Raw genomic sequence first — 12,898 nt, 5'->3', positions numbered from 1 at the left:
TGAGATATGTATACATGTAAACCAGTTGTCAGAATGTAGGACATTCCCAAAACATATGACCTTGTAAGGCTAAGCTTTTGATGACATCATTCTCATTTTGAATTTTGCTCTGGGTGCATTTTAGACAGTTTTAGAAGAAACTTCCATTAATCAAATTAATAAATCTGTTCCAGCAGGTAAATTGAATACTGTGACTGTATGAGTAAATTTTCAATAAAGAGATGAAAATTCTCAATTTATGGGTGTTATATACTTATATCTGCGGTGGGCTGGCACACTGCCCAGGGTTTGTTTCCTGCCATGCGCCCTGTGTTGGCTGGGACTGGCTCCAGTAGACCCCCGTGACACTGTAGTTAGGATATAGCGGGTTGGATAATGGATGGCTGGATGGATATACTTATATTTATAATAATTTGAGTGAGGGCGGCACAGTGGCACAGTGGTAGTGCTGCTGCCTCGCAGTTAGGAGACCCGGGTTCGCTTCCCGGGTCCTCCCTGCATGGAGTTTGAATGTTCTCCCTGTGTCTGCGTTGGATTCCTCTGGGCGCTCCGGTTTCCTTCCAAAGACATGCAGGTTAGGTGGATTGGCGATTCTAAATTAGCCCTAGTGTGTGCTTGGTGTGTCCCCGTGACCCTGTGTTCGGATTCAGCGGGTTGGAAAATGGATGGATGGATAGATAATTTGAGTGAAGATCAAATTATATTTTAGGTCAAATTAAAGCAGAAATGTTGGTTACTTCATAACAGCTGAGAAGGGTTTCTCATTAAGCAAGTAAATCTAAATATTTTATTAGAAATCAACTAGTATAGATACTACTGTTGTGTCAGAAAATCGACAAAAGAGAAAACCAGGAGAGAGACATGAAACAGAAAAGAGTGAAAACCAGGTGAGTGCCATAACGCAGAGGCCAAACAGCAAGATGAAAATCGAGATCAGAAGGAGAAAACAAGAGTCAGGAACCCAAATCAGATCAGAACATAAGAAATAATTCACAATAGGTTTGGCAAAGGTTTTTGTTGTCTGCAGTTTAAATAAAGATATGGTGAAGTGGGCAGTTATTTAAACCCACTGCTGCAATTGCCAACAGGTGACAACCCTGGGTGCTACACCCTCCAATGATAGCAAAGGTAACCCTTGCAACTGAAGCAAGCTGCTTTACACTCAATGCACATGAGACAGCCACCAGAAGAAATAAAATTCAAAATATTACAATTATGAAACAGGGCAGTACGGTGGTGCAGTGGTAGCTCTGCTGCCTTGCAGTATGGAGACCTGCATGTTCTCCCTGTGTCTGCATGGGTTTCTTCCGGGTACTCCGGTTTCCTCCCACAGTCCAAAGACATGCAGGTTAGGTGCATTGGCGTTCCTAAATTGTCCCTAGGGTGTCCTTGGTGTGTGTTTGTGTGTGTGCCCTGCGGTGGGCTGGTGCCCCGCCCGGGGATTTGTTCCTTCCTTGCGCCCTGTGCTGGCTGGAATTGGCTCCAGCAGACAGACCCCTGTGTTAGGATACAGCGGGTTGGAAAATGACTGACTGACTGACTGACTGACTGACTGACTGACTGACTGACTGACTGACTGACTGACTGACTGACAATTACGAAACATGGAGTTGCCCTTCCATTCTGGCTGTAACAGCCTCCACTCATCTGGAAATGTTTTCTGTGTGGTTGTGGGAATTTTTACCTATTCACTCAGAAGAATATTTCTGACATCAGGTACAAATGTTGCACAAGAAGATCTGCCTCATAATCAATATTCCAATTCATGCCATAGCAGTTCAATAGGGTTGAGGTCAAGGCTCTGTGCAGACCACTGAAGTTCCATGTCTTTATAAATCTAACAATGTGCACAGTCATTTTGGGAACAGATAATGGCATCCCTCAAACTGTTGCCACAATGTTGGAAGCACACAATTGTCTGAAGTGTCTTTCTATGTTTTAGCATTAACCGCATCTTTAACTGCAATCAAGGGGTCTAACCCATACCCTGATAAACTACCCCAGACCATTAGTCCTTCTCCAGAAGACTTTACAGTAGGCACTTTGTAAGTAATGTTCTTGCGGCATTCACCAATTCCAGATTCAGCCATCATACATCCAAACAGTGAAGCATGATTCAACACTCCAGAGAACACCTCTCTACTGCTCCAGAGTCCACTGGTGGTGTACACCACTCCAGATGATGCTTCGCATTGCACGTAGTGATCTTAGGCTTGTGTGCATCTGCTCAACCATTGAAACTCATTTCATGAAGCTCCTGAGACATAGTTCTTGTGCTATTGTTGCTTCCAGAGGCAGTTTGGAACTCTGTTGTGAGTGATGGAATAGAGGATAGGTGATTGTTTACCTACTATGTGCTTCAGTACTTTGCGGCACCGCTCCGTGAGTTTTGTGTGGTCTGCATTGTGGCTGAGCTGTTGTTTCTCCTAAACGAATCCACTTCACAATAATAGCACTTACTGTATAGTTGACCAGGCAGATTTAGCAGAGGTGAAATTTCACTAATTGACTTGTGGCCTCGGTGGTATCCTAGGACAGTGTGACATTTAAGGTTCCTGAGCTCTTCAGTACAACCCATTCCACTGCCAGTGTTTGCCAATGGAGGTTGCTTTTATGCCTTTATAAAAGGATACAGTTCCAGAAGTCCAGAGTTTTATACAGATCCCACAAATTATGTTTTTAATGCTGCTTTAAATATAGCAGTAAAGCAAGATTCATGTAATTGGCCGAATGATTGTGGTTCTCCTTCTCACTAACAGTTAAGCAAAATGGTTCCTCCGTATTATTTGTCATGTCATTGTTTATCATCCTCTTTAATAAAATCCCTGTGTGCGTCCAGGTGTCCATGTGTGTGTGTCTTCTGGTGAAGTGCGCATGCGCGGGGCACGGTGCGATGCACAATATTACTGTCAGAGAAAGTTACAGGCGTTTTACGGAAATACAAACCAGTATTACTGTCAGAGAAAATTAAAGGCATATTAGCGACGCGCACACCTGTATTAAGCCAGAGAAAATTAAAGGTATATTACGGACATAGAAGATACCTTTACTGTCACAGAAAATTAAAGACACACAATACACGGCGGGCGGCAGCCCACGAAGAACGGTCAGCTCAGCAAGTAAACATCAATAAAAGAAAGGCTGAAAGACAAAGAAAAATACGACCAACAAAAAGAATGAGGTCAAAGTCCCTTGCCATTTAATATAGACTGTTCCTACTAATGTTTATGCACTACTGTTCTAGCACCCGTTATTGTAACGGGTTTAATGACTAGTTGCTGTAATAATAGCACACAGATATCACTAAAGAAATAATTTTAATGACATACCATCTAAGAACTCACTTAATGAATTCTGTAAGACTGGAATTGTAAATCCCCAGCATTGCACCCCATTGCACCATGTTAAGTCGATCCCAGCAGGTGTTTAAATACACAGGGTCACTAGGGGGGCCATATGTGGAATCCTTTATTTAGTGACCCTTGTCATTTTATACTTGTCCACGCTATTTTATTTCTCATATCTGTGCTATTCCTAAAATATCTATAGAGAAAATGGAATATGCAGTCACTAGGGTATGCATTAATTACAGATTTTAAATAATACTACAACAGAGTTATTTAACAAAGTGCTGAAAAACAAGCATATCAGAACCCTAAATATAATCCCGGAAAAAAAAAAACCTAAAAATGGTGCAGAGTCAGCATGCTGACGCCAACGCAGGTACATTTTGAAGTGGATCACAAAAGATCAGACAGTCTGATAAACCGACCTTTGAGGAGGGGATGAAAAAAGGAGATGAAAGGAAGAAATCTGGCAGGCTATGTGGAGTCATTCATAGACGCGGCTCAGTGGCTGGCGATAGTAAATATTTTAAAGATTTTGTCAGTTCAGTTTTGTTTTTTAAAGGTATTTATACCAGGAAACAGCTCACTTTCCACTTGTGCAACTTTTTGGCTCTAAATAGCACCTTTCTTTATGTGAGACCATCACAATGCACTTTATTTTTAGTCATTTTACGTTTTCATATTTTCCTTGTTTTTTAATCTTCTTATATATTTTTTTTACACTTTGATGTATCATAATAAAAGACATTCTTATTAAAATATATTAATTACATTTTCTTGTCACTCTTATGCGAGGAAAGGAAAAAAGAAACAGCAAATTCCTTATTTCCTATTAAATAATGTGAGTTTAGAAGAGGAGCCATTGTGCTCAAGTGGATAACACAGTAAGCCCTTGTTGTTTGATCTCCGTGTCTTCATGGGTGACACCTCCAGGTCTCTGATATCATCAATGCCTGTACCCTGGGTTTTTAGAAGAAGGTCTCATCAAAATGAAGCCCACTGCTTTGGATGCTGTGCTCATATGGATTATCTCAAAGGCAAAGTCATACTGTATTTTACTCAAATTAGCTTTATTATTCATTTCATACTGATATTCTCTTTCCTTTAAGTCAGTAGGCAGCTGCTTTAGGACCTATTTGTTTATTATTACAGATTTTTTAAATTCCTGAATATGTTAAAGACCACCCTGCCAAGAATAAATTAAGTCTTTTTCCTATCCTGCAGTCGGACACAGAGCTCCCTGTTTCTGGTATTCAGGCAGCTCAGATTCTAAATTAAGGCTACCACCTATACAGACTTGTAAACTCTCTCACGTGGTATTGTGGCAAATGTGCTACTGGCTTAAATTAGAAAATCAAACAAAATAAAAATAATTTTAGAGCAAAATATTAATCTGCTGGAGCAGAAACAACAACCTAAGTGGAATTATTGAATTTTAGCGTTAGTGGTTGGAGGTAATGTATGGTAGTAATAATAATAGTAATAATAATGAGGCTCATGTGATTCACGGTCATAGTCAGACTACTCTGAGCTGCTCAACTAGATCTCCAAAAATATCTCCATGTATTTCCAAATAAAGTGAGTGCCACTCAGGTTTAGAAGATCGCCATCCTCAGAACGGCCCTCATACATAGTTATTGTCTGTTTTTCACCTGCATTATTATCATTCTTTAATATTATTTATTGTATCAGTATGCTGCTGCTGAAGAATGTGAATTTCCCATTGGGATTAATAAAGTATCTATCTATCTATCTATCTATCTATCTATCTATCTATCTATCTATCTATCTATCTATCTATCTATCTATCTATCTATCTATCTATCTACTCTCTAATGGCCTGACAATCAAATCAATCAAAAACCAGTTGGGCTTCCGAATAAAAAGCAACCAGCAAATACTTAATCTACTCTCTATATATAAAATCCTAAGCCTAAAAGTGCAACAATTTTGTGCAACGATTTCATGTGACGTTTTTATGTCACATTTTTTGCCACGTTATAAATTGGGCTTATTTTAAAACCTACATATATATATATATGTTTGGTATCATTTTTTTCAGAATTTATCGAACTTTAATGTGATGTTGTTAGATTTTCAGATTCTTATTCCATTTTTAAATTATTAACTAAAATATCAAGAAAGTCGTGGTTTATAAGAAAGTCAGATACACTCTCTTATACACTCTCTTATAGATACACATCGAGCACAGTGGACCTCACTTCAACGGGAATACTCCAATCGGTAAGAGAGTAAATATTTTATTTTCATTTCATGATTTTTACTCCATTAAATAATAATTAATTTTTCTTTTACATATTTATAGAATTTCTTTATTTTGAGTTCAATAAATAATTATTTTTCTTTTGTACAATTTTAGATTTTACTAATATTCTGGTCGCAACTGGGGGTTGGGCACCGAAGTCACCAGGGGGGCTTGCTCCCATAGTTAAATAATAATGATAATAGTAATTACACTGGACAAACATTTTTTTTCTTCGCAGAAAGTTTTTGGTGATCTTGATAGAGAGCTTCAACCTGAACACAAATATAATTTCAGATTGACCATATCACTTAGGAATTTTGGGAAACTTGAAATGAACTTTTATTGAATTTATTGTGTTTAATTGCTTGATGATGTGGACACACTGCATTAGCTGAACTGAGCTAAAATGTGTTGCTGCTGATTTTTGCTTGTACTTCTCGTCTGATGCTTCTCATTTCAATTCCCAACATTAGTTGGCATGCATTGATGGATTAGATTTGCCCTGATACTGCTTTTCCATCCTTGCATTGTCCTGGTGAAACCTTTCACCACACTCGTCACTGACTGCACCAACATTAGCAAAGACTAAGGTGAAGTCCAGGTGTGAATTCAGGGTATTAATCTTTAGGGACATATTGCACTTCATGGTTTTCTATGCTTGAAGCAGGTTGTCAAGCAGCTAGATGTAGGGTGGTGTTTTGTAGTTGCCAAGAAAAGTTTCAAAAACATCCCTGAATGTGTTCCATGTGATTTCCTAAATATAATTCTTCAAACTGCACATTATTAACAACGTGTCTGATTTGTTGCCAACAAAAATGCCTTCCTTAATCTTGGCATCAGTTATTTGTGCAAAACATCCATCCATCCATTATCCAACCAATCCCAGCCACCACAGGGCACAAGGCAGGAACCAATCCCGGGTAGGGTGCCAACCCACCGCAGTTGTGCAAAACATCTCCCTAAAATATCAAAATTCTTCACCGTCCTTGTCCATAAATCTTTTCTCCTGTCCAAGTTTTATATGAAGATGAAGATGAAGGAAAAATGTCTTTGTTGAGTCGACAAGTGGTTTATGTGTCACACTTTTATGCTTTGGAACCAAATGCTTAAGGATCATCCAGTCTTTTTAGGGCAATGCAACTCTTTAACAAAAGCTGTCCCATTCACAAATGAAACAACAAGACTTGGTTTATCTGAGCTGCATGGCTAGTATTCCAGTTTTAGTTGGTGTACATATATTTACATTATGAATTAATTCAGCAGAAGTAATGAGATAACTTATCAATAAAAACAGAGAAAATACAAAACATTCTCAAATGAATGTCATACATTTTTGCAAACCCTGGGACATTTTGAAAATCATTTCAATTTTTATTAATTACAAACAGAAAAAGAAAAAAGTGTATAATACAATAGATAGATAGATAGATAGATAGATAGATAGATAGATAGATAGATAGATAGATAGATAGATAGATAGATAGATAGATAGATAGATAGATAGATAGATGTTAATTTTAGTATAGTAGGCAGGATTAGAAAATAGACAGAAGGATGGATGGATGGATGGATGGATGGATGGATGGATGGATGGATGGATGGATGGATGGATGGATGGATGGATGGATGGATGGATGGTTACCACATAAATCAGTGAGGCTTTTTCATGTATCCAGTGCCTCAGGTTTGAATCTCACACCTGATTATTGTCCATGTGGAGTCTGCACATTCTCCTAGCATCTGAATTGGTTTTTCTCCATTTACTCCACTCTTCCTCCCACATTCCAAAACACATGTTGATCCAGTGGTTTGGCCCAATGCCAGTGTGGACATGTGCATGAGTGAGCTCTGTGATGGATTGGTGTCCTCTCCAGTGCTTCTTCCATCCTGTGCTTATATAGTGCAGTCAGGATTGCCCCCAGATTAACCCTAATTGGAATAAGTGGCTTCAAAAAAATGTATATGCGTATGTTTATTCAAATACATTCTACACTGCATGTCCCTGATTTTAAATCAATAGTAAAAGAACCAAACTGGTAAGTAAACTTGTATATTAATATTATTGGATTTCTTATGAATGATTATTTATTTCCATGCTAGAACCGGTCTAATGTGGAGTACTGAAGAACTTAAAAAAGTAACTGTAGTGGTAGTAAATACTATATCTGCTAACAAGATGTTAACTCATGCTTATTTCTATATTTGTCAAATGTGAAGTGCAGATTAAATAAGTAAAATGTAAATGCTTTAATGCTTATTAAGACTTGTTTCTAATACTTGTGAAATTAATACTTATTAGATTTCTAACTTTCTAACTCTTACACATTGTGGCACTCAGGAGAAAACTAAAACCATTGTTTCTTTCCCTTTGTACACAATTATTTCTTTGAAATTATGATTTTAATATATTATTTTTATAAAAGTAAATTAACATTGGGTGTAAAGTTATGGTTTTGATTTAGGTTAAGATTCATTGTGAAGAAAAGTCATTTAAATTTGATTCTGTTTGGCTAGTTATGAAGTAGCACGTCATTGCAACAGTTGACCATGGGCAGTGCTAAACTCTTTTCAAAATACCATTTTGCTTCATAGCACTAATTTCGAAAGGAAGCCAGTTTAATCGTAAACACAGCATTTTTTTCAGTTTGATGTTTCTGGAATGATGCAAAATGGAAATAGTGCTAATAACTGCCCCACACCCCCTCCCGACTGAATGCCCTAAACCCACCCAATCTCCCCCTGAGGGTGCATCACCCCTCTGAAATTCTTTGGCATTTTCAATGCTTCTATCTGTACATTCCTGAGGAGGCTGGATCACAGGCTTGGGGGACAAAAGGCCACAAAACTGGCTGTCATTTTCCTCCACTGAGTGACTCATAAATATTGAGACTTTCAGAATGAAAAGGAGCCCTTGTGTTTTTTGCCCAAACCCACTCCTCTGCTATTTAAATTGGCATTTCTTTAATTTTTGCTTAAAAGGCAAAGACTTTTGCTGTTCCAGATATAATATCATTAGAAGTCATTTACTTGATTCCATTAAATTCTGACATTAATCGAATAAATTATGTTTTGTGTTTTTTTCAAATGTAAGGAATTTTTTCATTCTCTTTTCTAATACCAATTTGGGGCATAAGACATTCTTTGCTTTTAAAGTTTTTGCTTCATTAAACAATAGAGCAAGATCTACACTTACTTAACACAATGCATGAAAATGGTTTCCATAAATCAATGGTATTTAGAAAAATTGTATATATATATATGACACTTTTAGTTTAAAATTGGGATAAATAGATACATATACATATATATATATATGTATATATATATATATATATATATATATATATATATATATATATATATATATATATATATATATACAAACATATATATATATATATATATATACAAACATATATATATATATATATATGTGTGTGAGTGTGTGTGTGTGTGTGTGTAATAATTATTTGATACCATGACTGAAATCATTCTGAGTGAAATGTTATAAATAAATATAAATGTTAAAAAAGTAGAAAGCCAAATGGATCTATCTATCTATCTATCTATCTATCTATCTATCTATCTATCTATCTATCTATCTATCTATCTATCTATCTATCTATCTATCTATCTATTTATCTATCTATCTATCTATCTATCTATCTATCATTTGTTTTGATATCTGTTTCCTTAATGACTTCTAAAGTAAACTTTCTAAATGAAACTTTCTAATTTCTATATATATGGATGACCTAATCAAACCAAATATTCTTGCTGAAGTTATTGGGTGCTGATTTATCATTACAACAAAAACCGCAGTGTATGTTATCACTTTATTAGATTTTGTCCTTTCATTTTCCACAATAATCTGCCATTGTCAATTCTGATTTCAGTTTCTTCATATCTTTTTGTTACAAACATGTAACAATTCATAAATTTAAACAAATGTGTTATGTCATCTTTACATTAAATGTTAGCTTCAAAATGGGGAGTGTTATGCTTACTGTTTGACTGCAGATATTTTAAGAAGAATAGTAGAAGAAGCAATAAAATGACTGAAATGCTTTTTTAAATGGATGGTTTAAAGTACATACGAATATATAGTTTACTTTTCATTTCAGGTTATGGGCTGATAATAATGTTCATTGCTATGCACTGCTTTTCATAAATCTTCCTTCTTCTGCCAACAAGCTGTGAACAATATACATTAAAATAGAAGTCATATTTGTTCTAGCAAACATAACATATATGTGTTTGGTTTGATAATTTCATTTTTAAAAGTGAATGTATTTTTAATCAATTTTACGGATACACAGACATTCCCTTCATATAGTCGGACATATTAACTGAATCTCGGAAAGGCTGTTGAATGGTGTTTTCAAAATGACAGGTGGGACGGATGGTTAACTTGACTCAATATGTGATGTTATTTGAGATGCTTTTCTACTTTGGCTCTATAAATGTGCCCCCCTGAGCAAACAAAGCGTATTGTGATGATTTTCACTATGCAGGCTACTAAGAGAATTCGTTACATTTTGAAAATAATTTTCATTTTAAAGGACACAGTATATCATAAATCTGGACTGAATGGCCATGAGAATAAAATGTATTATTTTCCAATTTGTAGAAACCATTTATGCTTATAATTTCCTTGTACATCTCAGTTATTGCACTGTAATAAACAAGTACATTTTATGAACTCATTCTAGAATGCAATGCATAGCATCCTTTAATCTGTTGAAGAAATGTGAAAACTCTAGGGAGTCAAAAAAGGGCAAATATAATTAGACAACATACACCTGCATACTAAAAACAACAGAAGTCACCATTTAAATGGGAATCAAGAGTCACTTTCTTCACAAAAAGATGAACAGTTTTGCTGCAGCTTTGTTCAGTTTTAAAATGCTGGAGCCACAGCAAAGTGCTTGCATACATAATCATCCGGTCTCATTTTTACCGGCAAGTATACAACTTGGCAGTTTTGAGCTCCTCTAATGACAACAAAGCAGTCTCAGAAAGAAGGAGAAAAGTGCAAAAAAAGAAATCTTTACACAATGTCCACCACAGCAAAGCAGCCTTTTCATGTACATGTTATTCCCTTATAATTCATATAAATCTTCTGTACAATTGAATTTTCCAGAATTGTAATATAACAGCCATTGAACAGAATGCATGCATATCTATCTATCTATCTATCTATCTATCTATCTATCTATCTATCTATCTATCTATCTATCTATCTATCTATCTATCTATCTGGTATATATATATGTAGATATATAAATATATATATATATATATATATATATATATATATATATATATATATATATATATATATATATATATATATTCGGGGAGAGAAGCAGAGCGCGAGAGAGAAAGACTATATATAGATAGAGGGATATATTACTATATATACTATACATGAACAGATATCACCTTCTAAAGTATTAATGTATATATTTGTATATCTTTACATTTTTATTTTAATTTGTACACAAGTTGGCACTGCTGCCTCCTTCTTCCAGAGTCCAAGTTCATGTCCTAGTCTGCCTGTTTTCACTTTGTCTGTGTGGGGTTTGTGTCAGGTTTTCCCATAAAACATTTAAGTTCGATTGATGGATAATGAAATAGGGCGAGTATTAGTAAATATGACTGGATGAATGAATGTGTATGCATATATGGCTGTATGCATTGCACAGTAGTTTATCTTTCATCCAAAGAGACACAGTAGTAGTTAACACTGCTATCTCACAGCTCTGGCAAACTGGGCATCCGTGTGGAGTCTGCATGTCCCTCTGTGTCAGTGTGTGGATTTAACACACAGCACTACAGCTAATGTTAAATTAACAGCACAATGTTTTTGGAAATGCTGTTGTGTGCTATATCCAAATCAATTGATTTTAAATAGCAAATGTACTTGTATGCTTCACAAAATGTATGTATTTATTTATTTATATAAATAATTTTAACTAGACCCTCTATGTTTATCAGATATATACTGTAGATAGATAGATGCATGGTGAGCTAAGCAGAATTTGTGACACTTTCATGTGTCAGTATTTTTGCATAATTAAACACACCTTACATAGATTTACACATAAAAGAATCATGCACAAAGATACAGCTGAAACTAAAATCAGTTATAAAGTGTGCCCACCATATGCAAATGCAACTCTATCAAATAAATATTTTATATTCTTCAACAAATTCTCTGACGATTTTTACATCTTTTTTTCCCCAGTATCTGCGATGGCCTGGCACTCTGGATTGATTAAGCGAGTGACTAAATCCCTGACTGACTGTTTTCAAATACATCGTTTATCTGTACTGCCAAGCAAAGTAAATTGGGATGAAGTCAGTATTAACAGTTCTCTGTACCAATGAAAGCATAAAGGGTTAATATAAAAGAAATTCTAAAGAAATTCATAAAGATTTATACCGCAGACGCAAAAATCTTCTACATATGTATGCACTTCATCTTCTTAGTATGCACTTTGTTAACACAAACACAACACACATTTTCAACTTATGATGCAAATATTAAAACCGCATGCACATTAATACAGAAAACCCAGATGCACCCGTATTCTTCGATTGGAGTGGAAAAGGCTGCACGTAGACATGTAATGGAGATAGACCCTCGCCACTAATCCTACAACACCACGTGGACATATTGGTCCTTGTTCTCCTGCAGTTTTGTTCTTCGTACATTACCTTTGGACACACTTATGTGCTTCGCTGAATTCTTTCTGGGTCACACTACTGTCAATGTCTTAATGAGAGTGCTGTTTATGAGAAGGGATTGGGCCATGATTGATTGATAAGCTCCAGTTCCGCATATCATAACTGGTACTGTATAAGCAGGCACAGAAAAGCACCGGATGGATGATAGATGGCTGAATGGATAATTAATATATACAGTAGAACTGCGTACTTATAAAATATCAGTATAATATGCCAGGGTGACTTCAAAAAAGTTTACTTATATTTCATTATGCAACCTGTTTCCCTATACAAGATTTCTACACACCAGTAATATACACAGAAGGTGGCTTTTTAAATGTATACAGAAAAACGATATATACACTGAATGTTTTGGTGTTTTGATCTACTGTACATAAACTTCCATTGACAATCCTCCTTAACCAACTACACACATTTAGAGACACTAAAACTCCAAGCACAAGCAAAATTCCCCGAGCTAAGAAAAGCACAACGAGATAGTATGTATAAAACTTAAATTAACGTACAAACAAATTATTTAAAAACAAGAAAT

Source organism: Erpetoichthys calabaricus, chromosome 12 (genome assembly GCF_900747795.2).
Source record: "Erpetoichthys calabaricus chromosome 12, fErpCal1.3, whole genome shotgun sequence".
NCBI lineage: Eukaryota > Metazoa > Chordata > Cladistia > Polypteriformes > Polypteridae > Erpetoichthys > Erpetoichthys calabaricus.
The sequence above is the reverse complement of the archived record's forward strand: the minus strand, read 5'-3'. Positions refer to the sequence as shown.